Source organism: Podarcis erhardii (genome assembly GCF_964252035.2).
Source record: "Podarcis erhardii genome assembly, chromosome: W".
In the NCBI taxonomy this organism is placed as follows: Eukaryota; Metazoa; Chordata; class Lepidosauria; order Squamata; family Lacertidae; genus Podarcis; species Podarcis erhardii.
In genome coordinates, this window is record NC_138506.1 from 8,153,616 (window position 1) to 8,179,366 (window position 25,751).

At 44.6% G+C, this 25,751-nt stretch overlaps 1 long non-coding RNA gene and 1 pseudogene across 2 annotated transcripts in view; one reads left to right on the forward strand and one right to left on the reverse strand.

Annotated features, from left to right (window-relative positions):
- LOC309333189 (E3 ubiquitin-protein ligase LRSAM1-like) overlaps positions 1–25,751 on the reverse strand; it is a 106,131-nt pseudogene that overhangs the window by 26,475 nt on the left and 53,905 nt on the right. Inside the window, exons 8-13 of the transcript XR_014161633.1 lie at positions 13,522–13,652; positions 4,808–4,837; positions 2,861–2,894; positions 2,371–2,506; positions 1,503–1,547; positions 230–432 (exon numbers count right to left, since the gene is read on the reverse strand). The product of XR_014161633.1 is annotated as an E3 ubiquitin-protein ligase LRSAM1-like (transcript). The remainder of the gene's footprint in view (positions 1–229; positions 433–1,502; positions 1,548–2,370; positions 2,507–2,860; positions 2,895–4,807; positions 4,838–13,521; positions 13,653–25,751) is intronic.
- On the forward strand, positions 19,676–20,695 carry LOC309333282. The gene is made up of 2 exons (XR_014152445.1): positions 19,676–19,767; positions 19,825–20,695. It is a non-coding gene; the product is annotated as an uncharacterized lncRNA (long non-coding RNA).

Here is a 25,751-nt window from a genome sequence, read left to right on the forward strand (position 1 = left end):
TTTCTTTTTTCTTTCCTTTTTTGTAGTGTTTAAAAGTAATAAATATTATTTAAAAAAATGAATTCTAAAAATACCTTATTTGTCACGATGGAAGACAGAGAGGAGGTGTGTTTGTGCATGTGTATGTAAAAAATAGGCTATGGTACAAATGGAAAAATTTACATTTGTTGTCCCACCCACTTTAGCTTCTGGCCCCACCCACCCTGGCATGTGGCCCCCAGATGGCTGCCCAGAAGAGAATGCAGCCCTTGAATGGGAAAATATCCCACATTCTTTCTGTAGAAATCAACATAGCCAGGAGAAGCAGTTCTATGCCTGGGGTGTAAAGGGTCCCACCCAGAACTCCCACAGCCACACTCACAGGCCACTTCCTTCCTGCGCAGCTGCTCATCCTCCTCCTGAGTAATGGCCATCAGCTGCTCCATCCGGATCCTGGCAGGGGAAAAGGGAGAGATTCAGCCACTGCATGCCCTTCCCTCAACTGTCAGCCAATGGCAAGGCCTGCCCTGCCTCTTTCATTGTTTAGATTAGACTGAAGGCTCATCAAACCTAGTGTTCCAGTTTCCAGCAGGGGGCAGCTGGAAGCCTCTGGGAAGCCTGGGCATGAAAGCAGCGGTCACCTCACATTTTTATGCATAGCATGTGGAATTTTTCAATAGGATAAGACAAACTCTTCGATGAAAAGATGATAGGAACTGAGGAAGCCACCTAACGCCAAGTCAAACCATCGGTGCATCTAGCTCACCATTGCCTACACTGACTGACGACGACTCTCCAGGGTTTCTGAGAGGGAGCTTTTGTTAGATAAAATGGCGTCCGGCACGTTTCCTTGCTGCGTCACTGGCTGTCCGTGCCGAACAAAACAACTTCAGCTCTCTTAGCTTAGTCCTAGCAGAGTTCACGCAGCGGGGAAAACTGTTGCTGTGTGTGGAAAAATAAATCAAACTGAAAGCAGGCTTTCCTCTTATCTCCAATAGTCTTTAATGAGTAGAATAACAACATAAATCAGCCCGGCGAATTGGCAGGCATCTTTCCGCTTTCTCCGTCAAAAGCGAAAGAAGAAACACACAGAGAGAAACACTCCCCTATGTGTACATAGCCACGCCTCAGAATGTGAGACGTCACTCAGAACTGTTTAACCCTGTAAGTTCTGATTCTCCTCACAGCTTTTTCCAACCCCACCTAGAGATGCCAAGGATGGTACCTGGGACCTTCTGCATGTAAAACAGGTGTTCTACCACTGAGCTATGGCCTTTCCCCAGTGACGATCAATGGCTACAAGCTACAATGGAGGCAGCATGCCTCTGAATGCCAGGTGCTGGGAACCAAGTGCAGAGAGTTGCTGGTGGTGGTCAGAAGATGCATCTGGTCAGTCACTGTGAGAACAAGATGCTGAACTAGACCGCCCATTGTCCTGACCCAGGCAACACTTTTTTATGTTCTCATGCAAAGGCATCATCCTCCCCACTCCTTACCCAGCCAAGAGCATCTGGGACACTCACCAGTCATTCTCCAGAGATTTGAGAATCTCAGAGCTCTGCTTTTGCCTAGAAAGAAAGCAAGGAGGGGAAAAAACGCCAGACGGCATTATTAGTCCTTGTTCAGTTCTAAGAGGAAGGGGGAAGCTCATGCAACCACCTGTCAGTCCAGCATGGAGTGGAACCTATATAAACTCTCCACCTGAACAAAATCATGGCTGAAGCAACAGGATGAAGGATCTTGGTAAAAGATAGCAAGAGAAAAATTAATTCCGCTATGAAGGGTCTGGCGTTTCCGGACCATGACTCTTGGGATTTGCTTTCAAAGGAAAAATCCTGGACGAATTTTGGTAACATCAGGGATGTCCTGACAGGGCTATTCCTGTTTGACCTCTTAACTTGAGAGCTGAGAACCTCAGACCCAGGGGCTGAATTTGGCCCTCCAAGCCTCTCTGCCTGGTCTTTGGAACTCTCCCCAGCCAACCCCCTTGCCAGCCCTACTTAAATTCTTGAGTGTTTTTGTCTGGCTGGGATGTGCCCCTGAACTCTGATAATGCCTCTTGGTTGACTAGATGGGAGGATAGACAGCTGTGTGAGAGAGTTCCAATATATAATTTGCATGTGATGCTCCACCTATTTTATCCTCTGGCCCTGCAAACCACTGGCAAGTGGCCCCTGGAAACCTTCCCAGAAGGAAACATGATCCTTCAGTTAAATTTGTTCCCCAACCCTAACTGAACTCCTTGTCTGGAGTCACACCATCAGATCTGAAAATCCAGCCCAGGTGTCTTTGAGCCTTGGTGCAATAAACCCAACCTGGAAGTGAAAACAGTCAAGAGTTGCAAGCGTAGCTCCCTAGCTCCTGTGACTGTTGCTCAACACCACCTCTGACCTCTGGTTCTCTTCCAGCAGGTTCTTGATCCAGCTGGAGACCCCTTGCTCCATCTGCTTCAGCTGCTCCAACAGCTTCATGCATTCTTCTCCTAGGCACTCCTGGTGCCAGGTGTCGGAATCTCCGCTCGACCGAGCTGATAAAGCTCATCTGCCTCCGGCCGAGTCCTTCGGAATCACCTCCAATGTGATTAACGACCTGAGCCTTTGATGAGGCCTCAGGCACATTCCCATTACACAGAGAATCAAAGCAGCACGCGGAAATGATGAGATTTATGGCTACATTGCAAAGGGTTCTATTATCCTAACTATGCAAACAAAAAAACCCCACATCCTCTCTCTGTGAGAGCAGAGAGCAACTGAAACAAAGGAACAGGAAACCAGTAACGTCACATCTGTCTCCTGTGAGACTTCCAACAGTATGGAATGTGTGGAATGTAAACAGAGTCTTGTGAGTCCAAAGCACTGCTCAGTAGCAAACAGAAACTAACACCGGGTCAGGCCCTGCTCCAGCCTCACCTGCTCCTGCAAGCAGAGAGGAGAACAGCATCAAAGGACCGTTTCCTTGATCTCCAGGACAGCCTTATCTCCCACAGAGGCCTCCTTGGACCTTGCGACTCGAGGGTAAGCCTACATCTGGATTCCTCAGAATGGCACATTTTCCCAACCACAATAAGCAAACGTATGAACCTCTCTCATGGGCAGTGGAGGCTGGTGCATCGGGGTGAATGGGGCACTGCCTCCCCAGCCTACCCTCCTACTTGCAACCAGTTCAGCAGGTGGCAGCACCACCCGCCAGCTTCTTCCTTTTTAGTCTCTGGGTGGCCCCTTGCAGAACTCAGCAGTGAGAATGAGGACAAAAGTACTTAGCAGTCTCTACCTGTCATTGGCTCTGGCACCATCTACTGCTGGGCTCCCAGCCTTCTGCCCTACCAGTCCCAATGGGCGTCAGTCATCACTGCCTACAGGGCAATTATCAATCCATCCTAGGATGACCTATTTCATTTTCTTTTACTTAGAAATATTTTTGAGCAGCTTAGCCACGGAGCAACAGGAGGGTCCGGGATGGTGGTGGAAAAGGGAGACAGACAAGATACCTCCTTCATGCTCTGGAGGATCTCCCCTTTCTGGGCATGGCTCTGGTGCATGAGGTGGGCTTGACCTCGCTGCTCCAGATTCAACCAGTGCTCAAACTTCAGCTTCTCCTGCATCTTCTACTACTGGGAAGGACCAGCAAAGAGCCTCATCATCACACACATTCAAGCATGTGAACATACTGTGGCTTGTAGTGTTCCTCCCAGTGCATGATGAGAGACAGGGCTTGTGTGTTCATAAACAGCAGATGGAAGTGAACAAACCTGTGTTTGGACTGTGTTTGGACTACAGACTGCAGGTGGGGGTGGGGGGTGGAGCTGGCCTAACTGAAAGCTCACCCACACAAAATATAGTAAGAGTTATCCCCCTGCATGTTTTTTGCTTGTTGTCATCTAGCCTTACAAATAAAGCTTTCTGGGAAAAAATCCCTCCCAATAGATAATCCCCATGCATGTAGAAAACTAGTATGCCATGGAAAAGTTAGGCTAGATATGCTACTTTTCTTTGGGGGGTGGGGTGCGTGTGTGAGCAGAGGAGCAATCGTTGTATGAGCCAACACCTGCAGTTTGAAGTGGTATAGTCCAGACACAACTCTGCCACCTCATCTTCCATTGAATTTTCCTCTCTCCTTCAGCTGCCACCCAGTGGGCAATTAATACATCAAGCTAGAGCATAGAGTAAGATGGGACAGCGGGTGCCCACTCCATCAATTCAGCTGGCAAACCAGCTCACTTTGAGCTCCTCCTCTCTCCTTAAACCCTTTCCTTTCCAAGCTGCTTGTTATGAGAACTTTGTAAGAACTAATGCATGAGCTTACTTGTTTGCCTCTTCTCTCTTCATTCCTTTTGTGCCATGTCTTAGATTATACACCTGCAGGTTAAGGACTGTTTGCTACTCATCTTGTGTAAGGTGCTCCAGCTACCATTCTGGCTGAAGCATTTTTTATTATTTCAATACTTTACACTGGGGGTGGGGGGACCTGTGGCCCTCCAGATCTTGCTGGACCCTTAACTCCCATCAGTCTGAGCCAGCATGCCCAATGCTCAGGGATGATGGCAGCTGTACTCCAGCAACCTTGAAGGGCCAAAAGCTTTCCCATCCTGGCTTTAAAGCAAATGAATTTGCTGACTGAGGGAACTGAGCCGGATCTATTTTTCTTCAGATGGCACTATCATGATCATCATCATCATTATTATATGACGGCCACTCGTGTACGTAAATAATACTGTCCCACAGAAATTGGCGGATCCAGTGAAGAAATGGAACAAGCTGGGGGAGCCATCTGGAGGGCATAACAGTTTTCCAAAAGGGAGAAGGGTTGAGCAATGGAAAATGTTTCTTACCTTCCGTTTCTCATAGTCCATAAATTTGTTCTGAAAAAGGAGGAGAAGGAGAAGAGTTTGGATTTGATATCCCGCTTTATCGCTACCCAAAGGAGTCTCAAAGTGGCTAACATTCTCCTTTCCCTTCCTCCCCCACAATAAACACTCTGTGAGGTGAGTGGGGCTGAGAGACTTCAAAGAAGTGTGACTGGCCCAAGGTCACCCAGCAGCTGCATGTGGAGGAGCGGAGACGCGAACCTGTTTCCCCAGATTACGAGACTACCGCTCTTAACCACTACACCACACTGGTGATAGAAACTGTGCCACTAAGAAAAAAAAAAAAAACCTATGCCAATGCTAAGAACCAGAGAACTAAAAAACACCTGGTGGATGAAAAAAAAAAGCTCAAGAGATCCAGCACTTAGCCGACACTCATGATGCACAGAGTTTCTTTAAAGGCACAAAGACCATCTATGGACCAATAAATCATGGCATATGCCCCCTACGCTCAGCAGATGGTACCACACTTCTGAAAGATAAAGAAGCTATTGCACTGTGCTGGAAAGGACACTACCAACATCTCCTTAACCACAACTCCCCCATAGCTGCTGAGGTCCTCTCACAAATCCCGCAAAAACAAATTAGAGATGAGCTTGCAGTATCTCCAAATCTGGGAGAGTTGTGTACAGCTATTAACCAAGTGAAAAACAACAAAGGCAGTGGACCTGATGGGATACCTGCTGAATAATATTAATATCTTTAATACGGTCAATGACCAGAAAGCAGTTTATAAAAGAAATACGGCATTATAAGCAGTATTGTGCTACAAATAACAGTGGAAATATGGCCAATTCACAAAATTGGTGCTTATATTTATGACCAGGTTTCATCTTTTAAGGTTTTAAAAATTAAATTCAAATGTCGCTACTGTTTATTATCGTTCCTTCGATGTTTACAATTTGAACTCCATTGCTGACATCATTGCTCGTCTTATTCTTGTTGCAATGTAACAGTACTTTGCCACAGGCCTGTTAATTTCGGGCTCTTTATCGGCTAAGAGGTGTCTGATATAGGTGTCGTCTGTACTACGAGGTATTTTCCTCAGAATCGGTTCGATCAGCTCCTTTCTTGAGTCTCGATATAATCAGCAGTATAAGATGACATGCCCGATGGTTTCGATTTTGTCGCTGTTACAAGGACATAATCTTTGTTCGATCGGTATTTTGTTGTATCTTCCCTCTAGAAGAGCTGAAGGGAGAGCGTTAAAGCGGGCCCTGGAAAATGCCCATCAGTGTTTTGCGTTGTCTAGAACTTTGAGATAGTTTGCTAGATGGGGCCTTTGGGAATTGTACAGGAGTTTATAGGTTATCGGAAGTTGATTAAAGTCATTTTGGGCTTCAATGTCCCTGAGTCTTTCTTTGATTATGTTCTTGGCCCTTCCCCTTTCTAAGCTTAATAAATACTCTGGGGAGAGACCATATGTGGCCAATTTTCTGAGAGTGCCCTTCCTCCAACTAGATTGGAATTTGTCAAGAAACATCAGGGAAAGTAGTCCAACCGGCGAATTGTTAAGTCTTAGCCAAGTGCATAAGGTACTTATCCATACTTTGGCTTTAATGCTGTATAAGCCCGCTTCCAGTCGTAGGGTGGCATTTGGGACGCATTTAGGTGTTTGCAGGAGTGATCTAAGGAAGCCTGATTGTATCTTTTCATATGGGTCTAGATTAGAGAGGGAGACGAGTGGTGCGCCGTATAGTATTTGTGCTGTTGGTTTTGCAGCAAATAGTTTAATTGTAGCAGGAATGAAATTTCCTCCCGTTGTGCGGTGGTATTTTAGGATTGCTGTTGTACTTTTTTTGTGCTGTAGAGGAGCTGTAATTTATGTGGGCAGTCTTCTTCCTTGATGCTTGGAATATGACTCCTAGGTATTTAAAGCATGTCACTTGTTCAATCTCCTGATTGTCTAAATTCCATCTGTATATTTTTCTTTTATTAGAGAAAACCATGATTTTTGTTTTTTGGTAGTTCACTGCTAGTTTCTCTTCTCTACAATATTGGGATAAGCTGTTAAGAGCTCTTTTGAGGCCCATCTGAGTCTGGGACAGTTTTTTGTCTGCTAATTTTGGGGCATGTGTATCCGCTCCTTGTAGGTGGTCTATTAGGGAGTTTATATAGATGTTGAACAAAAAGGGGGCCAAAATGCATCCTTGTTTAACTCCCTTTGTTGTTCTAATGAAATTAGAGAGTTGACCTTCTTGACTACATCTTATACGAAGTCATGTGTTGTTGTACAATTTGAATATTAATAGCAGTAGACGTCGGTCTATGGATGTTTTGTTGAGTTTGTCCCAGAGTCGGGTTCTTGAGATGGAGTCAAAGGCTGCTTTAAAATCTACAAATGCTGCGAATAGGTGTTGATTGTGATGCGACGTGTATTTCTCAGCTAGGTGCTGTAAGATCAGGCAGTGATCCATTGTGGATCTCCCCTGTCTAAATCCTGCCTGTGCATCATCAAGAATCTTCGCCCTTTCTATCCATTCGCACAGTTTCTCGCTGAGGTGTTTAGCATATAATTTACTTATTATATTCAGGAGGCTTATAGGTCTGTAGTTGGAGGGATCATCCCTCAAGCCTTTTTTGTAAATGGGGATAATGATGGAAGTCCCCCAGTCATGTGGAATCTGTGCAGTTCTATCTATATATGTAAACAGAGAGGCTAGCAAGGGGGCCCACCGGGTCGCATTGGTTTTAAAATGTTCCGCTGGTATACAGTCAATTACGGGGCCTTTCCTGTTCTTTAGTTGGTCAATCAGCAGATGAGTCTCTGCTGTTGAGACTGCTGGCCATGGCTGAATCTGATCTTCCGGTATGTCTAATACATAGGACTCATCGCTAGATTCCTCGTAAAGATTATGAAAGTGTGTTTCCCAGGCTTTCACTGATATGCAGCAGGATAGATGTGATAGGCCCCTATCCTGGTGTACAGCAACGATTCTCCAGAATAATGATGGGTTACTGGAATTGGAGGCCTCTATCAATTGCTGCCATAATAACTTCATTGTGAAGGCTGAACCTTGTCCTTGCCAGGGAATCGTTTGCCTGCGTCCCCAGTGCCGAAGAGAGAGCAAAAAGCACCAGGAAAGTTTCTTCTTTGGAGAAAAGAGTTTATTGCAATCTGCGCGCAGTGACAACCAGCAGGATAGCTCCTGCAAACTGGCTGTGTCGCAAGACACTTCAGCAGACTTTCTTATACTTTTCTGAACACTCTTCCCCCCTCCCATACCCTTTCCAGATTTTCCCAATCAGCTGGCAAATGTTCAACTTATTCCCTTATATGGCACATCTATATTGCTTGCTAAACACATTTTTACTGCTTGCTAAACATTCCTCATACGTGTCTTTCTGCTAGCTAAGCACTCCCCCCTCCCCTCTTGCTTGTTGTGTCTTTTCTTATCTTTGCATTAGTAAGCATAAGGCAGGAAGAAGGGGGCCTCCTGGCCTCCTTAGCAGGCCTGGTTAAATCTGCAAACAGCAGCTAAAATGTTTTTGCAAGCTAAGAAATGTACTTTTGACCTGCCAGACAGATTTAGCAAACAGTCACTGGCGATGTGCTAACTGTCTGGCCAAAATTTGCAGAAGTAAGATTAGCACAGGATTAGCACAGGATTTTACTGCAGATAGTATTTGAGAGCAACCTTTCTTAGGTACAAAGTACAAAGCACAGAGAGTATTGAAAGAAATCCTTCCCATCTCCCTTTAATTGCGTACCTTTTCTTTTGTGTCAGGAGTTTTTTGTAGCTTCTTTTGGCTTCAAGCATCTTTTGTCTGTTATCCTCTGTTGGATTATCCTTATGACAGATGAAGGAGTGGATCAATATTTTTTGGAGGCTATGCACTCTTGATCGAACCACTCCCTGGAAGTTTTCCTATGGTAGGGAGACTTGGAATTCGGTTTTACAACAAACTCTTGAATTTTTTGTATAAGCATTTCATATGTTGTCATCATGTTCGGGGCGCTCTCCTCTATTTCTAAGCACCGTTCCATAATTGCTTTTGAGAGACAATAGCTCTCGTCAGATTTATACCAGTTAGATATCCGCTCGCTCACTTGTCCATTCCATCTGATTTTCTTGAGGCCTGCTCCGGGTGTTAGATCTGGTTGGTATCTATGTTGTGGTTTGGGCAGATCAAAGGGTAGATCACACACGAGGGATAAAGGTAGGTGATCACTTTCGGCTCTTGCTGTAATGGTGAATTTAGATATTCTAGGGATCAAGTCCTGAGAAATAACGCAATAGTCTATCGCTGACAGTTTGTGTCCTGACCAATATGTATATTGACCAGGATAGTCTCCTTGTATAGCCCCATTCAGTAAGTGTAGATTCTGTCTGTAGGCCATCTGTGCTAGATGTAGTCCTCCAATGTTACATGTCTTGTCGTAGGATGATCTTATCATTAGGGGTGGGATAATTTCCGTTTCTGGAGGCCATTGGTGAAAATGTGTGTATAGGGCGATGTCATTGGGGCCCAGTCTTGCGTTTAAGTCACCAGCTAGTAATATCATGACTGACGGATGATGTCTCTTCCATTGCACCACGTGGGCTTCCACTTCTTTCCATAGTTGTTCTACTTGTGCCTGCCGTCGACATATGGGTAAGTATAAGTTTATGCATAGCAGTTTGATTTGTCCAAAATCTAAAACTGCTGCTACAGACCAATCATCATTGGAGGGTAATTGGGTAATATTTGCTTGTATCTGCGTTGAGAACAGTAAGGCTAAGCCTCCTTTGGGTCTGCCCCCTTTTTGGCTAGGTGTTGCTCTCTTTATACACGAGTGGTAATTATCCAGGTAGAGCTCGTCTATCGACCAGGTTTCCTGGATGAACAGGATGTCAAATTTAGTGAGGAAGTCCATTAGATTGGGATCTTTACTTTTAGCTCCCCACCCTGCGATGTTCCACGTACAGATGGCCAGCTTGTGTTTTTTGATTGGGAGACATCTCGAGGGGCAATCAAGCCTAGTTGTCTCAAGTGTTGGGGCGGTTATCTTGTGGAGATCCTCAGGTGGACTATCCTCATTTGGGTACTCCATCTTTTTTAGTGGTGCCCCAGGTTTATGGCCAATTTGAGATTTGTCATTCATTGTGTCCATTTTGAGGTGTGTAGTAGGACATTTTGGCACAGTGTGTACTTGGACATATTTTAGTGTCCTGGCGGGGCGTCCTTCCCCCGTGACCTTATTTCAGTCATCCGTGTAAATGGTGTCTAGGGCCCCTAGGTTGTCCACAAAGATTGAACCGTTCTTGCCCAGTGGGACCGCTATTTCAGCTTGATGTGTTATTGTTTTCTTTGTTATCGGTGGTTCCGTAGGTCCCAATTCCTCTGGCGATAGGTATAGCCTTAATATCCACTCACTGTTGGATAAAGGTTTTGTAGTATAAGTTGCATAGTTAAATTCCCTGGTGACAGGTGTGGCTAGGAGGGTAATAGATTTCCTTATGGATGCTAATCTTTCAATTAGTGCGTCCTGGGCTTTATGTATTTGTTCGATAGTTGCTATGAAACGGTTTTCCTTCTCTATGCTGGAGCTTTCGTCTGGTACGTGATTTGAAGATGGGGTTTTTGGTCTTTTGGCCAGCTGGTTTGGGGCTTTATCTGCCTCTAGTTGAAGCATCTTACAGTTCTCGTCCATCATAGACATTCTCGTCCATCATTCCTTGTCTGATGGCAGGAATTTAACATTGATAATGTTTTCTGCTGGGACGAACCCTCTGACAGCTAGTTCAGTTTTCTTGAGAATATAGATTCTCTGTTGTGCTGGGGAAAGGAGATCTTTGTGCATGTATACAGGTAGGATGATGAGTTTTTGTTTATTTAGAATTAGATTTCTGCGAGAGTATGTTGTTTTAAGAGGAGTTTCTTGCTTAGGGATCGGGTTTTCCCTTGATTTTCCCGCGGTTCCATACGGGAGCGCTAGTTGCTCTGTTGAATTGTGAAGCCCAGCCTTGTGGAGTTCCTCTGTTGAATTAAAAAGCCCAGCCTTATGGAGGTTTTTATTTGAGCTTGGGCTTCGGCTTTTATCAAGGGGTGGCAAAACTGGGTTAGCTGGGCTCGTTGGGTTTAGGTTGTCTAATAGCTTAAATAGTCTTGTGAAGTTCATTTTCTTTGTTCGGGATGGGAGCTTTGTCTTCCTTCCCATTTTTACGTTCTTGGGCTTCTTCTCTTTATTCCTGGACCACTTCCCCTTTAAGAGGGGTTTCTTAGGATCACATAAGTTTCCCTTCTGGTTTGATTTGATCCTAGGAGTTTTCTTTTTTTCCGCATCATGTTGGTTTTTATTTTCCTTAATGCTGTTATCGTTTGGTGTGCTAGAGAGAACTTTATGCGAATGCAAGTTGTCTATTCTCCTAGTTATTTCAATCAGGGCGGTAAGTAAGCCCAAGCATTGTGAGAGGAAGTCTTTGATGTGTCCCAATTCTCTGCCTATCTGCAACTTCTGTTCATTTAACAGATCATTATATAGCCCTGTTAGTATGTAGGGGAGGCATTCCAAGTCCAGATATTGGGCTCTTGTATCCTCCAGGTCCTCCTTCGTCACAGTGTGAAACCCCATCTTCTCCCCGGGCCTAGGTCTCTGGGAGGGCTCATTTGTCTTAATTACTGAGTTTTCCTCTTGTGACTCTTGTTCCTGCTCCAGCCCCGGTTGATTCACTAAGGTTTCATTTTCTTTGGTAACTTGTTTTATTTCCGTTGCCAGATTGACTCCCACCCCTTCTTCATCTATTTCCGTGAGCTCCCCATACCTAGTGCAGTCTATAGACCATTCGTGGGGGTGTCGTTTCTCAGCATTGCTTATTTTATCTGTTTTTGGTTTAAAATAGTGTGAGATTTTCACCTGTCTTCCTCTTGTAGAGGGTTCAGCCGCTTTGGTGAGGGGGATTCCCAGCTCTTTATAGCTCTGTCACCATTCCCTAAGTTGGAAGCTTCCCTTGCTGGAAGCTTTATTGTAGAGATAAAGGTAGAGGTAAAGTTTGGAAGTCCGGTATCCAGGCTGTTGGATCAGGGAGCCTCCCTACCTTTCCCTGCTTAAGCCTCCTTAAGCCTCCCTATCTTTCCGCTCCTTAAGCCTTAGCTTGGGGCGGGAGAGTATTCATGGGGGAGTTCTTGGACTTATCTTACTGAAGTTAGGCTCAATGGAGTTCAGCGGTTTCCTCTGCTTCTTTGGCTGTATTTCAAGCCAATCCGTCGTCTGGGAGCTTCAAGGTTGTGAGTCAGTGTGGCAGTATTAACAAACGGTGCGACGGTAAAACAATCAAACAATAAAGGGTGTAAAAGAGTATTAAAAAGTAAACTAATTAAAACAAGGCGACAAGACAGATAGCCAATAGTCTTTAGTGTCCTTAAGGTGCAGTTTTGGGTCTTGGAGAGGCTGAAGACTAGTAAAAAGGCTTAGTTGAAGTCGAAGATTCTGATTAGGCTGCTACCTCCGTCGCCATCTTCTCCCCTCTGTCCCTTGATGATACCTGCTGAAATCTTCAAAGTGGGTGGAATTGAACTTACACAACAACTTCACAAGCTCATCAAAAAAATCTGGGAGAGAGAAGCAATCCCAGCAGACTTCAGGGATGCCAAAATTATCAATCTCTTTTTAAAAAGGTGACAGAACTGATTGCGGAAACTATCTAGGCATCTCTCTGTTAGCTGTGGCCGGCAAAATTCTTGCAAGGATCTTAGCAAACCGTCTCTTAACATTATCCGAGGTGACCCTTCCTGAATCCCAAAATGGTTTTCAGCCTTCTAGGGGGGCAGTGGACATGATTTTCACAGCTCAACAACTTCAGGAAAAATGCAGAGAGCAAAACCAACCTTGGTACTCACACCATACCGCCAGTTCTAGTGGTGCATCCAGCACCTCAGGGGGCCCCCTTGCTTGCTTATGAGAAGAACTGGCTCTGCATTCCTTACAAAATGTTGTTGTGCCTGCTGTTTGCTACAGAGACGGAAGATTCCTTCCCCCAGGTTTTGGCCCTGCTCAAGAACCAGTTAAGCACTTCCATGCCCCATTCATTTAAACTGCTCAATAAACTTGGCCCTTCCATGAATCCCATTGAAATCTATAACATTATTTGGTTATGTCTCAGCATATTTATGGGAAATGTCACTATTACAAAGAGTTTGGAAGAAGAGTTTGGATTTGATATCTCGCTTTATCACTACCCGAAAGAGTCTCAAAGCGGCTAACATTCTCCTTTCTCTTCCTCCCCCACAACAAACACTCTGTGAGGTGAGTGAGGCTGAGAGACTTCAGAGAAGTGTGACTTGGCCAAGGTCACCCAGCAGCTGCATGTGGAGGAGCAGGGACCCGAACCCAGTTCACCAGATTATGAGTCCACTGCTCTTAACCACTACACCACACTGGCTCTCACAAAAGGAGCCTGGGTTTAACTGGGTTTAACACAACCCACCCACTCATTCATACACACAAACACAGACACACACATACACACACACCACCTCTCACAGTTCAGGGGAGCAAGTGACCATTGTTAGGTTGCATGTAAGGCACGGCTGGGAAAGCTGTGGCCCTCCAGATGCTGTTAGGATGCCAAACTCCCATCAGCCCCTGCAGCTGGCATGGCCAGTTGGTCAAGGGCAATGGGAATCCAGCGACATCTAGAGGGTAACACGCTCCCCATCCCTGACTTGAAGACCACTGCCTGCTTTTCAGCAATTACCTGCCGCTCAGCCTCATTCTCCGCGTATTTCATGACCATCCTGCCGACCCCGTCCACCGAAGTCTCACCTCCGTCACGTTCCAACACTGGGAGTAAATACTGGGAGGGAGGATTGTACTCGATTCCTAATTCTGGGAGAAACCGGAAGACAGCACGGGCAGGTCAGTTATTGGCAGGGCTCAGGCATCACATACCTACAGGTGAAACTCAATAATAACAACAACAACAACAACAACAACAACAACAATAATAATAATAATAATTTATTATTTATACCCCGCCCATCTGGCTGGGCCTCCCCAGCCACTCTAGGCGGCTTCCATAGAAACCAAAAATACACTAAAATATCACACGTTAAAAACTTCCCTGAACAGGGCTGCCTTAAGTTGTCTTCTGAATGTCAGGTAGTTGTTTATCGCTTTGACATCTGATGGGAGGGCGTTCCACAGGGTGGGCGCCACTACCAAGAAGGCCCTCTGCCTGGTTCCCTGTAGCTTTGCTTCTCGCAATGAGGGAACTGCCAGAAGGCCCTCGGCGCTGGACCTCAGTGTCCGGGCAGAATGATGGGTGTGGAGACGCTCCTTCAGGTATACTGGACCGAGGCCGTTTAGGGCTTTAAAGGTCAGCACCAACACTTTTAATTGTGCTCGGAAACGTACTGGGAGCCAATGTAGGTCTTTCAAGACCGGTGTTATATGGTCTCGGCGGCCGCCCCCAGTCACCAGTCTAGCTGCTGCATTCTGGATTAGTTGTAGTTTCCGAGTCACCTTCAAAGGTAGCCCCATGTAGAGTGCATTGCAGTAGTCCAAGCGGGAGATAACCAGAGCATGCACCACTCTGGCGAGACAGTCCGCAGGCAGATAGGGTCTCAGCCTACGTACCAGATGGAGCTGGTAAACAGCTGCCCTGGACACAGATTTGACCTGTGCCTCCATGGACAGCTGTGAGTCCAAAATGACTCCCAGGCTGCGCACTTGGTCCTTCAGGGGCACAGTTACCCCATTCAGGACCAGGGAATCCTCCACACCTGCCTGCCTCCTGTCCCCCCAAAACAGTACTTCTGTCTTGTCAGGATTCAACCTCAATCTGTTAGCCGCCATCCATCCTCCAACCGCCTCCAGACACTCACACAGGACCTTCACCGCCTTCACTGGTTCTGATTTAAAAGAGAGGTAGAGCTGGGTATCATCCGCATACTGATGAACACCTAGCCCAAACCTCCTGATTATCTCTCCCAGCGGCTGCATGTAAATGTTGAAAAGCATGGGGGAGAGGACAGAACCCTGAGGCACCCCACAAGTGAGAGCCCAGGGGTCTGAACACTCATCCCCCCCCCACTTTCTGAACATGGCCCAGGAGGAAGGAGCGGAACCACTGTATGACAGTGCCCCCAGCTCCCAGCCCCTCAAGACGGTCCAGAAGGATGTTATGGTCGATGGTATCAAACGCCGCTGAGAGATCCAGCAGAACTAGGAAACAGCTCTCACCTTTGTCCCTAGCCAGCCGGAGATCATCAACCAGTGCGACCAAGGCAGTTTCAGTCCCATGATGAGGCCTGAATCCCGACTGGAAGGGATCCAAATGGTCCACTTCTTCCAGGCGTGCCTGCAGTTGTTCGGTAACCGCTCGCTCAATCACCTTGCCCAAGAATGGAAGATTTGAGACTGGGCGATAGGTGGCCATCGTGGCCGCATCTAAAGATGGTTTTTTAAGAAGCGGTTTAATAACCGCCTCTTTCAGCGGGTTTGGGAAGGCTCCCTCACGGAGAGAAGCATTCAACACCCCATGAAGCCCATCGCCCAGTCCTTCCCGGCTAGCTTTTATAAGCCAGGATGGGCAAGGATCCAGGAGACAGGTGGTTGGTTTCACTCGTCCAAGCAGCCTGTCCACATCCTCAGAGGTAACAGATTGGAATTGATCCCACTCAACTTGACTAGACAGAACTCTAGCAGGGGAGGGGGAAAGGAGGAACCAGCCAGGTGACAAGACACTCAGGTTACCACCAACTCCTCCCTCAACCCCTCCTTTCTGTAATGTATGCATGATGTTTCTGGGGGTGGGCTTGACCTAGAGGAGGGGAATTTCAAAAGTTTTTATAAGACCTTGCACACTATTCTTCTGTGTCTTTTCTCTCACCTGCAAGTGAGGGGAGTACCCTGTTGCAACAGTTCAATAAAGGCCAAGCCTACAGGCTGCTGTTTTGCTCCAATTTACTCTGGTTGGTGTCTTTACTTTTTGTCCAAGGGAGCCCTCGGATTTTTCCGGTAACAGTTTGGCGACCATGCTCAGGGACACTTGGTTCTCCTGCGAAGGTGAGGAGGGAGATAGAGGGGATCGGGCGCCACTGGGCAACCTTAGCCCAGGGATCCTTCTTCCTCTCCCTGCCTCCTCTTTGCGGGCGGTAATCAATCGTCACCAAAAGCCCAACCAGGGGGAGCAAAGGCGAGGTCAAGCTGGCTAAAAGGAAAAGGATCCCGGGATCCGCGGGGGACATCTTCAAACGTGAGTATGGTTTGAAGTAAATACATTGGGAGGGGGGTGGAAAAGTAACATCCCCACAACAGCCAGACTTTCCTTCTTTCATTTCTGACGTTACCTCTCGGAGTCGGCCGGGAACGTTTAGCTCTATCCTTTTCTCCCCCGATTCTCCCCTTTCGGAAAGTGGCCAGGGAGGTCGCGGAACTTTACTGTCTGACGTTGCCTCTCGGAGTCGTCTAGGAACGTCAAATCCTTTCCCTTTCTCTCCCCCCAATTTCTTACGCGGAACGTGACCGGGGAAATTGTGGTACCTTTACTGTTTTCCGACGTTACCTCTCGGAGTCGTCCAGGAACGTCTTAATCTCTCTATCCTTTTCTGCCCCATTTTCCGTCTTGGAATTGAGTCCGGGAAAGCGTGGCTCTTTTACTGTTTTCTCTGACGTCCCTCTCTCGGAGTCGTCCAGAGGCGTCCTTCAAAGCACTCTCTCTCTCTCTCTCTCTCCTCTAATTATGCAAACGAAGCCGCCCCTCCTGCCCGGCGACCTTTGTTAGGGATGACCCGGGTACGTGAGAACGCAAGGTCGTTTGTTTCCTTTCCAAACCTTCATTTTCTCGGGCCTTAATCTGGCATTGCACTGCGCAGGCGTTCAGTAGGGAGCCCGAACCTAGTCCAAAAGGCTAGGCAGGAGGCTGTTGTGGAGGATAGAGCAGGAGGTTCACAAATTGGGGCCCCACACTAGGATTAGTCTTGTAAACAGCGCTGAGGTAAAGGAATTCCGGGCAGAGGGACCCGTGGTTTGAGTTTCCGGGCAGAGGGACCCGTGGTTTGATTTTCCGGGCAGAGGGACCCGTGGTTTGAGTTTCCGGGCAGAGAGACCCGTGGTTTTGTTTCAGGTTCAGGTTTGAGATTTCCAGAAATTAATTCGTGGTTTATAGATAAGTAGGAATTGTGTTAGTCAAGGATACTTCGAGTACTGAAAGGATCTTTTTTCTGTCCCCCCTTTCTTTCCCATTGCCCCTCCTCCCTTGTGTGTGTGCGTCCACTCTTTCTGTCTTTAGCGTACTTCGTTAACGAAAAAAAAAAGGCCTAATAATAACATATGAGAGAATGGGAGCTCACTAAACACCCTAGCTGGACTCCTCCTGGCAACAAAGCTTCCATGAAGCCTTTTGCCCCAGAGAGGATTCTAATATGCCCCTCCAGCTTGTCATCTCCAATTGGGAAAAATAAAAATAAAGGGGCAAAATGGTCTTTCCAAGTACAAAGTACGAGACCATTGTAACTTTTAGTGGGTGGCTTAGGCCCACCACCTGGAACCCAGGGCACAGTGGCCACCCCAGGGATCCTTCAACAAAATCAGGGTTTGAACCCTTAGGGAGAGCTGAACACATCAAATTTGTGTTGTTAAACTATAACCTAAAGCTAGAACATGAAACCGTAAACTTAATGGTGCTCAGAAGGCAGTAGATATAATAACAGCCCAGCCTGAGAGCCCACGCATTAGAGATCTTAGTTTCTCTAAAAAAATAAAAAATAAAAAAATGAATAAGAGATGTACTCAAAGATTTAGAAATATTTCAAGGGTTTGTATTTACATTGGCCTCGGCATCCACAGACTGTTCTTAAATGCACATAGTTTTTAAATTGCAAGCATGCTTCAAAATTTTAAATCTAAGGAAGCCATGTTGGGCCTCATCAAACTTAAACAGGACAAAAAAAAAAATCATTAGAATGAAGTGTGCAAATGTTTGTTATTTGAGAGAGGCTCCAAGGAGTCTTCCTCCGAGTAGCTTGAGTGAGGAGTATGATTTTAAGTTGATGGTAGATAATGTTATGTTGCAATGTTTGAGTTTATGAGTTTACATCCATGTTCCAGTATTTTTTTCCAGTATTTTGAAATGTGCTGTGAAGAAACTAATGTTTCTGCTGCAAAAGCCTAGTAGAGCCAACTGCTCTCTCAAGCTAAAATGCAGTGTGTGTATTTCATTAAGCATATGCCTATGAAAATGTGTCCTTTCTAAGAAAATTGGTATTAAATGTAGAGGCTTCCATGGCCAGCAAAATTGTCTATCTGAGTCCAGTCCTGATATCAGTCTCTATAAGACTTCCTGGCCTCTTTTCTTAGAAAATGCCCCCCCTTGTTTCATTCTGTCTCTTTCAGGGTTTTTTTCCTCCCTTCTGACTTCTGTGCCAGGTAAATTTACTCCCGAGTAAGCTTCCTTTAAAGGAAACTGCAAAGAGGGGGGGCTATCTTTCCTAAAGTACCCTGCATCTCACTTTTCTATGTGTAGTTATTAAAAAAAATAATAATCTAAATTAGGCTTACTATTCCTCTGCAAGTTCAGAAAGAAAAAAAAAATTGTTCACTTTTGTATTCCTTTTAAATCAAATCTATGGCTGTTTTAACTATGCTTAATAAAAGATCCTCTCCCTATCTTAAGAAAAAAACTGTTCACTTCAATCTTCCTTTAAAGATAATTTCTCTAGTTACTTGCATTCTTTAGTCTAAGGAAGCAAACTCACTCAAACTATCTCAAGATCTGCTAAAAGTGTTATGTGTAAAGTTGGTTACTTTTATTTTCCTCTTCCTTAGTACATGATAGGAGCATGGCTTCTGGTCTCCTCCCCAGTTGTGTCTGTGTACATAAGTATGTGTGTGTGTCTCTCGTAGTACAAAGCTTGCTATTGAACACTGTATTTTAGGGTTGGACTAGATGACCCCAGGGTCCCCTTCAGCTCTCTCAATTTGTGGCTGTGTGGAGGGCCATGTGTCTGCAAGCATGTGATGAGTTGAAATTCAGCCCAACTTTGCTCTTTGTTTTTTTTTAAAAAAGGTGAGAGGTAAAAGCCGTGATGTTTGAAGCAGAACTGGTAATATCAAGCATTTGAGTGATTACAGTGTTTATCATTTTGTCTACTCTTTTAAAAAAATCAGACTTCAAAGTCAATTCAAAGTTTAACCACTTAAAAATTTATATAGTCAAGTAGAATGAGTCTTGACCATCTATCCTGTAACTAAAAGGCAGAAAAATTTGTCTGCAAAGGGTAAGGCTGAAATGACTGAGAATGTTAAAAAAATCCTATGAATTCTGACTCTCTGGCCATTTTTTCCCATATATAAGGGTGTGGGATTGTTCCACGAATGACCAGAGGGAAATCACACAAAATGATAGCCCTTTCCTGTAAATAAAGGAAGCACTCCCTTGCTTGGGCTGCATGAAACATGATCCCTTAGAAAACTTCTAGCCTTGGTAAATGCTTGAATTGTGGAGTTTCTTGTTTTGTTTTAAATCTAACCCTATTTTTTCAAATCTACTCCTTACCCTTCATTTCCTTTATTCAAATGGTAATTTAGCCAAAAGATTCAACATTTTCAATAGTATAAAAGGTTTGCTGAGACATGAACTCTGCACATGCACAGAGGCTAGATCAGCTTTAAAAGAGAGAGAGAGAGAGAGAGAGAGAGAGAGAGAGAGAGAGGAAGAAGGGGGGAACTGTAAGGGGGGAGAGGAGGTTTTTTCGAGAAACTTATCCAAATTTCCTTCTGAAAAAAACAAAAAACAAAAAACAAAAAACAAAAAACAAAAAAACTTGGAACCATTGAGGGAAATCACCCGTAATGTGTTCTTTGCTCCAGGGGCTACGTAAGACAAAAGGGTAAAAAAAACAAAACAAAAAACTAGCCCATTAAAAGTCAAGAGTTTTCCAGGTTCCAAATCTTAACATGCCAAATTCTTTTCACAGGTAAATATCAAAGCGCTCCCACTGTGAGTTCCACTCTTGAATAGTCCTCCCCCCCCAATGAGATTTAACTTTTATAACAGGCTTTGTGTGCATTTTAGGAACAGCATTTCCTGACAGACTTCTCACATGAAATAATTTTCCCTTTTAACAGGATATGTAAACCCTGATAAAAAAGTTTTTGTCCCTTTTTCTCCCACAGCAACTTTCTTTCTGTTCTGTGAAACAAGTCTGAATCCCTGCTATATTAGTGACTTCCATCTCTTTGTGGCTTTGACACTTTTTAAGTTACAAATAATCTGTTTTCATCTATTTAATCCGTCTTTCCATGATGTCTATGAAATTAATCGAAGCACAACCAAACATTGTTTGTGGAATGGTATTTGTTTACCTTTTGCCTGATCATTTCTTATTAATTCTGTCATTTTGGCTAGTTCAAGGTACTTGCACAACTTTAAATTGCCATTCATTTTCTTGGTATTAAGTCATTTCCCAGTATTTTGCTATTAACATTCTAACTGATGTTGTCACATCAAGAAACACTCTTTTATTTTCATTTGGGATGTTAGAATGCCAAAACAGGTTACTTCAGGTTTCTTAAAAATTGTGTGTCTTAGCATTTATTTATTTTTGGTTCCTCATAGGTCATTGTATGTGTGTGTGTGTTTTATTATTATTTTAACCTTGTATTTTTTTTTACAGTTCTCTTTCTCTACATATGGAGTAATTTTTATTTAATAATATGGAAGGGAGAAGAAAAAAAACCAAAGTGAAGGAAAGCAAACAAACTTAGCAGATAATAACAGTAATTATATGGAAATGTGATAATAATATTGAAATGAATAAAATGCTTAATCCGCTAAGACTTTTATTATTTGCAGCTTCCCACGGAAACTGAAGGACATCCTTTTTGCCTTTCGCCCCTTCCTTTTTTTAACTGTCTTTTAAGTCCCCAAAACCCTGCCCCTTACAGGATATCTCTTCTACAAATGTGTTACTACAGATCCAATGAAAAGCTTCGCCACCACAAGACCTGCAACAGCAACAGACACCAAAGTTTTCAAAGTGGCCACAGCTATCTCTTTCAAAGGATATAGACTGCCGGGGGAGTGGGGCTGACAAAGGGGGGAGGAGTTGAAATGCAAGGACATTTTCTCACTTTTGAACCTGAAGATACATGCGTAAAAATATCACAATTGTCTCAAGATATGCAACTGATACTTAATTAGTTTGTTTTGTATTATGTGTTATTATGTAGGAATGTTGAAATGTGTCTGACAGTGTGTTATTTCCACAAATGGGGGGGCTATTTTTGTGGCTATTTTTGTGTGTAATTGTTTTTATGTCTAATGTCTTATTCCTTACACCCCAGTGGAGGATTCTCATACATTTTATGCTTTTTAACAGATCAGGCTATTATGTAGTCCAATGTTTAGAATTAGATAAATTTATAACCACATTTAGTTGTTTCACCTGGCACTCTGCCAACTTCCCTACCCATTTTTTTTAAAAAAAGTGCTAAAACTCACTTTACCAAGGAGAAGCTTCAGGAAGGTGTATATGCTTTGGTTTAGCAGGAATAATCCCTTATAGAGTTAAATTTACTTATTTGGAGAAGTGCCCCTTAAGAATGGTTTTGCTTTAACAGATTGGTTTGAAAAGTTGAGAACCATGGGGCAAGATAAATTCAAATTGGACTCAGTTTGAATTGGGCAAGTGTATCCAGGCTGCAATTAGCTTTTTGGTCCTTAATGTGCAAGTGAGCAACTTCCCATGACTGCAAGTCCAGAGCCTATAATAATAAAATCCCATGGAATGGCCAAGGCAAAGATATTTCTCTCATGACGTGTCCAAACCTGTGCCAGCTGTGGTGGGTGCCAGGCAACATGGTTAATATGAAAGCCCTAAGTGAATTCACCAGGGATTGCCACTACTGTGACACCATGCCAGTGTGAGACCACAGAAGAGCTACCTTGACACCTGAGAACACAAAAATGGCGGGGGGGGGGCAAAGCAAACTGCATCTTTCAGTCATTAGTGGATCTTCCTGCTAAATGCAAAGCATAGACCACTATTGAGAAAATATTTCTTCCAAGGTGCTAGAATACCACAAGTAACTGAGCAACAAAATATTAATTTAATGTCTTAACTATGTGCACTGTTACACTGTTATATTTCTATGCAAATATCCTTGAGAAACGTGACATCCAAGTCCCTTTCAGGTTCACATGGACACACGCATCTGGGAGGGAGAATAGCAGGTTAATATTTACCACTTTAAATTGTGCGGAGAAAAGGATTGCAAAGTAGCCACCTTTGCAATCTTATCTCCGAAGGGGGGAACTGTAGCAGGAACCCCCCACCCCAATCATTCAGTTTGTACAAACTTCACACACACTCACACTCACACACTACATACGTTATGCTTCTGTTATAAATTCATAGAAAATCAACCATACATTGGATTTGCACTGTTCCACTTTTATTTTACTCCATGAAGGAAGGACTACAAAATGGGGAAGGTTTGATACAGGGCAGCCATAATCCCTTCAGCATCCCAGCACATACACAGGAGCCCTGCCCAGTTGCTATGCCAACCCTGATGGTCCCAGACAGAAGACAATCAAGATCACAAAGAACTTGCATATGGGAGTGGATTCAGCATGGACTGAAACAAAGGACACTGATCAGATCTTCCCTCAGGGGACAGGAAACTGCAAACTCCCCTTTGTCTCCTGGAAGTTCCTGGAAGTGACTCATGGGGAGGGGGAAAGGAGGAACCAGCCAGGTGACAAGACACTCAGGTTACCACCAACTCCTCCCTCAACCCCTCCTTTCTGTAATGTATGCATGATGTTTCTGGGGGTGGGCTTGACCTAGAGGAGGGGAATTTCAAAAGTTTTTATAAGACCTTGCACACTATTCTTCTGTGTCTTTTCTCTCACCTGCAAGTGAGGGGAGTACCCTGTTGCAACAGTTCAATAAAGGCCAAGCCTACAGGCTGCTGTTTTGCTCCAATTTACTCTGGTTGGTGTCTTTACTTTTTGTCCAAGGGAGCCCTCGGATTTTTCCGGTAACAGTATCCCTTGCTGATTCTAGTATCCATCCGGTCAGGACCAGACCCGGAGGCAGGAATAGTCCTCAGACAATGACTAAACCTGCCCCCTCTGTAATGACATGGTCTAGTCTTAGCGTAACTCCTCCTCCTACCCGTGATCACTGAGATCGGTTGTCCCAGTGCATCCCCCCCGTGGAACATGCCCCAGCCATTTTGTGGGCTGGGGCCCACTCCCCAGCAGCCCTGACCCCTCCCCTTAAGTGTTAGGGTGTGAAACCTAAGATGCTGGCAAGTTAGCAATGTCATGTGACTTTAAGTAGTCAAGCTCGTTAAGTTGTTAAGTTGCTCAGTATATAAAGAGTGTTTGTTTTCTCTGCCTAGGGGGAGCGTGAAGCAAAAATGTCTGAAAGCTCCAGAGGTGTTTCTGTTATCTTTCTGCAATAAACCTGTCTTTGGAAAGACAGGCTTCCCTGTGTGGTTATTTCTTTGCTGCTGAGACTCTGAAGCTTGTACTGCAACAAGAATCTCTGCACTGGACTTAATCAATGCTCTGCAAAGAGAACTGTTGCTGGTTGCGCAGTGGAAGCGTTTACTGGACCAGTACACAGACTCTCTAGGTTATGGATCCTTCTACGTTTCTACAGCTGTATTGTGTGCAGAGAAAGTGAAAGCAGCTTTCGGATGAGAGAAGACCGGCTTGGTCGTAAATCCAGCTCTTAAAGGAACTGAGAGGCTGCAGAAAGTTGAGAGAGCTGCGTAAGTGAAGATTTACAGCTTCATTAGCTGCAAAAGGCTAGCTTGACCTCCCGTTGTGTTTTTGTTTTGTTAATAAAAACAGAGGACGGTGGTAGGTTGCTAGTGAAGAGACGGAGGGAAAAAGTTTAAAAGGCTTCAGAGGAGGCTGGAGGCGTCTGAAAAGTGAGTAAAACAAATCCCAAGGGGAAAGAGAAGCAAGGGCACACAGAGGGAGTAGCAGCCGACCCCAAGAATGGCAGTGGAAAATTTCCAGGTTCCCTTTACAAAGTTGAACTCTGCTAATTACGTGCAGTGGTCTAAGAGGGCTCAAGTCTGGTTGGAAGCCAAAGAAGTGTGGGCTGACTATGTCCAAAGGCGAAAGCCGTTTGTGGCTGTTGCAGCAGATGCCACAGCAGAGCAACAGGCTGCTGCACATGCTCAGAACAGGGAACATGATAAAATGGACACTAAAGCTAGATGCATGTTGATGGTATCGATAGACGATTCCCAATTACCTCACGTGGAAAATGTAAGGTCTGCATTTGAAATTTGGGAAGCTCTTAGGCGAATTCACCATAGAGCCACGCCCGGAGAGAAGGTGAACATTATACGTGCTTTGTATGAGTTGAAACTGAAGCCAGAGGATAGTGTGGTTGAACACACGTCACAGATGACTGAGTATTTCAACCGACTGTCATCTCTAGGTGTGAATTTTCCTGAAAATATTAAAGTTTATACTCTGCTTAGCAGCCTGCATGCAGGGTTTGAAAACTTAGTACTAACTTTACAAGTTTTGCCAGAGGACCAGCTGAATATGAATTATGTGACTGGTAGATTGTGTGAGCAAGAATATCAACATCATCGAAAACGTATTGATAATTCAAATACCCCAAGGGTTGGATGTTCAGATAATTCCCAGCGTGGGGGAACTAGCAGGCAGAGCTGTAAGGAAGCCTCACAAGTGTCTGCTATGGCCAGCAAGTCATGTTTTCGATGTGGCAGCAGGTTTCATTTGATAGCAAAGTGTCCAGAAAAGCAACAGGAATTTCAACAGTCCGAAGTCAGTTTCCGGAGCTACAGGGGAAGACGAAGTGAGAACTACAAGAATCAACGATCCAGAGGGGGAGCAGGTCTGATAAGGGACTATCTGCAATGGCAGCACAACAGAGTCCTAAAAGGAGCCAACAAACCTTGAAGTGGATTATTGACAGTGGAGCAAGTCACAGTTTAGTTCCAGCGACATCTAGTGGCAGCTTGATGAACTGCAAGACATTGCCAGTTGCAAAAACTGTGACTATAGCAGACAATAGTAAACGAGAAATGAACCTTAAAGGCACAATTTATGTTAATTGTTTGCAAACTAACCTTCCTGTTTTTGTTCTTCCAGGAATGAAGAATGGACTTTTGAGTGTGTCATGCCTGGTAAAAAGTGGTTTTAAGGTTGAGTTTGAAAAAGATGTGTGCACCATTTCAAAACAGGGGAAGGAGCTAGTTAAAATTCCCTGTGAGGATGGGCTTTTTGTTTTGGATGAAGAGCAGTTAGCAGCAGGTAGATGTTCAACAGGTGAAGCGCAAGCTAAGTGTGTAAATAAGGCTCCTCATATAGGTTGTGCACATCTACTACACAGAAGGTTAGCTCATATATGCTTTAAGTATGTAAGCAAGATGCCAGATTTAGCTGAGGAGTGTAACATTAAACCCTGTCCAAATTTTCTGGATTGTTGTGCTTGTAAACATGCTAAGGTTAAGACATGTAACTATCCTAGATCTGATAGAGTAAGCAAGAAACCCTTTGAACTTGTGCACACAGACGTGTGTGGCCCTATGCCAGTCAAATTGCTTGGAGGTGCGAGATTTATGCAAATTTTGGTGGATGATTTTTCAAGGGCTAGTTGGGTTTTCTTTCTGAAAGAAAAATCACAAGCAGCTTCCATCCTGATGGATTGGATTGAAGAAGTCGAATGTAAATTTGACACCAGGGTGCGTAAAATACAATCAGATCGGGGTGGGGAATATGTGAACCACACGCTGGAGACGTGGTTAAAAAGGAAAGGTATAGTTCATAGACTTACCAATCCCTATTCACCACAGGAGAATGCAGTTGCCGAAAGAAAATTTCGAACATTACAGGAAGCCATTGCTGCTTTGCTGTTTGATTCTGGACTTCCACAGCGGTTTTGGGCTGAGGCTGCACTGTATGCGAATTATACTTTTAAC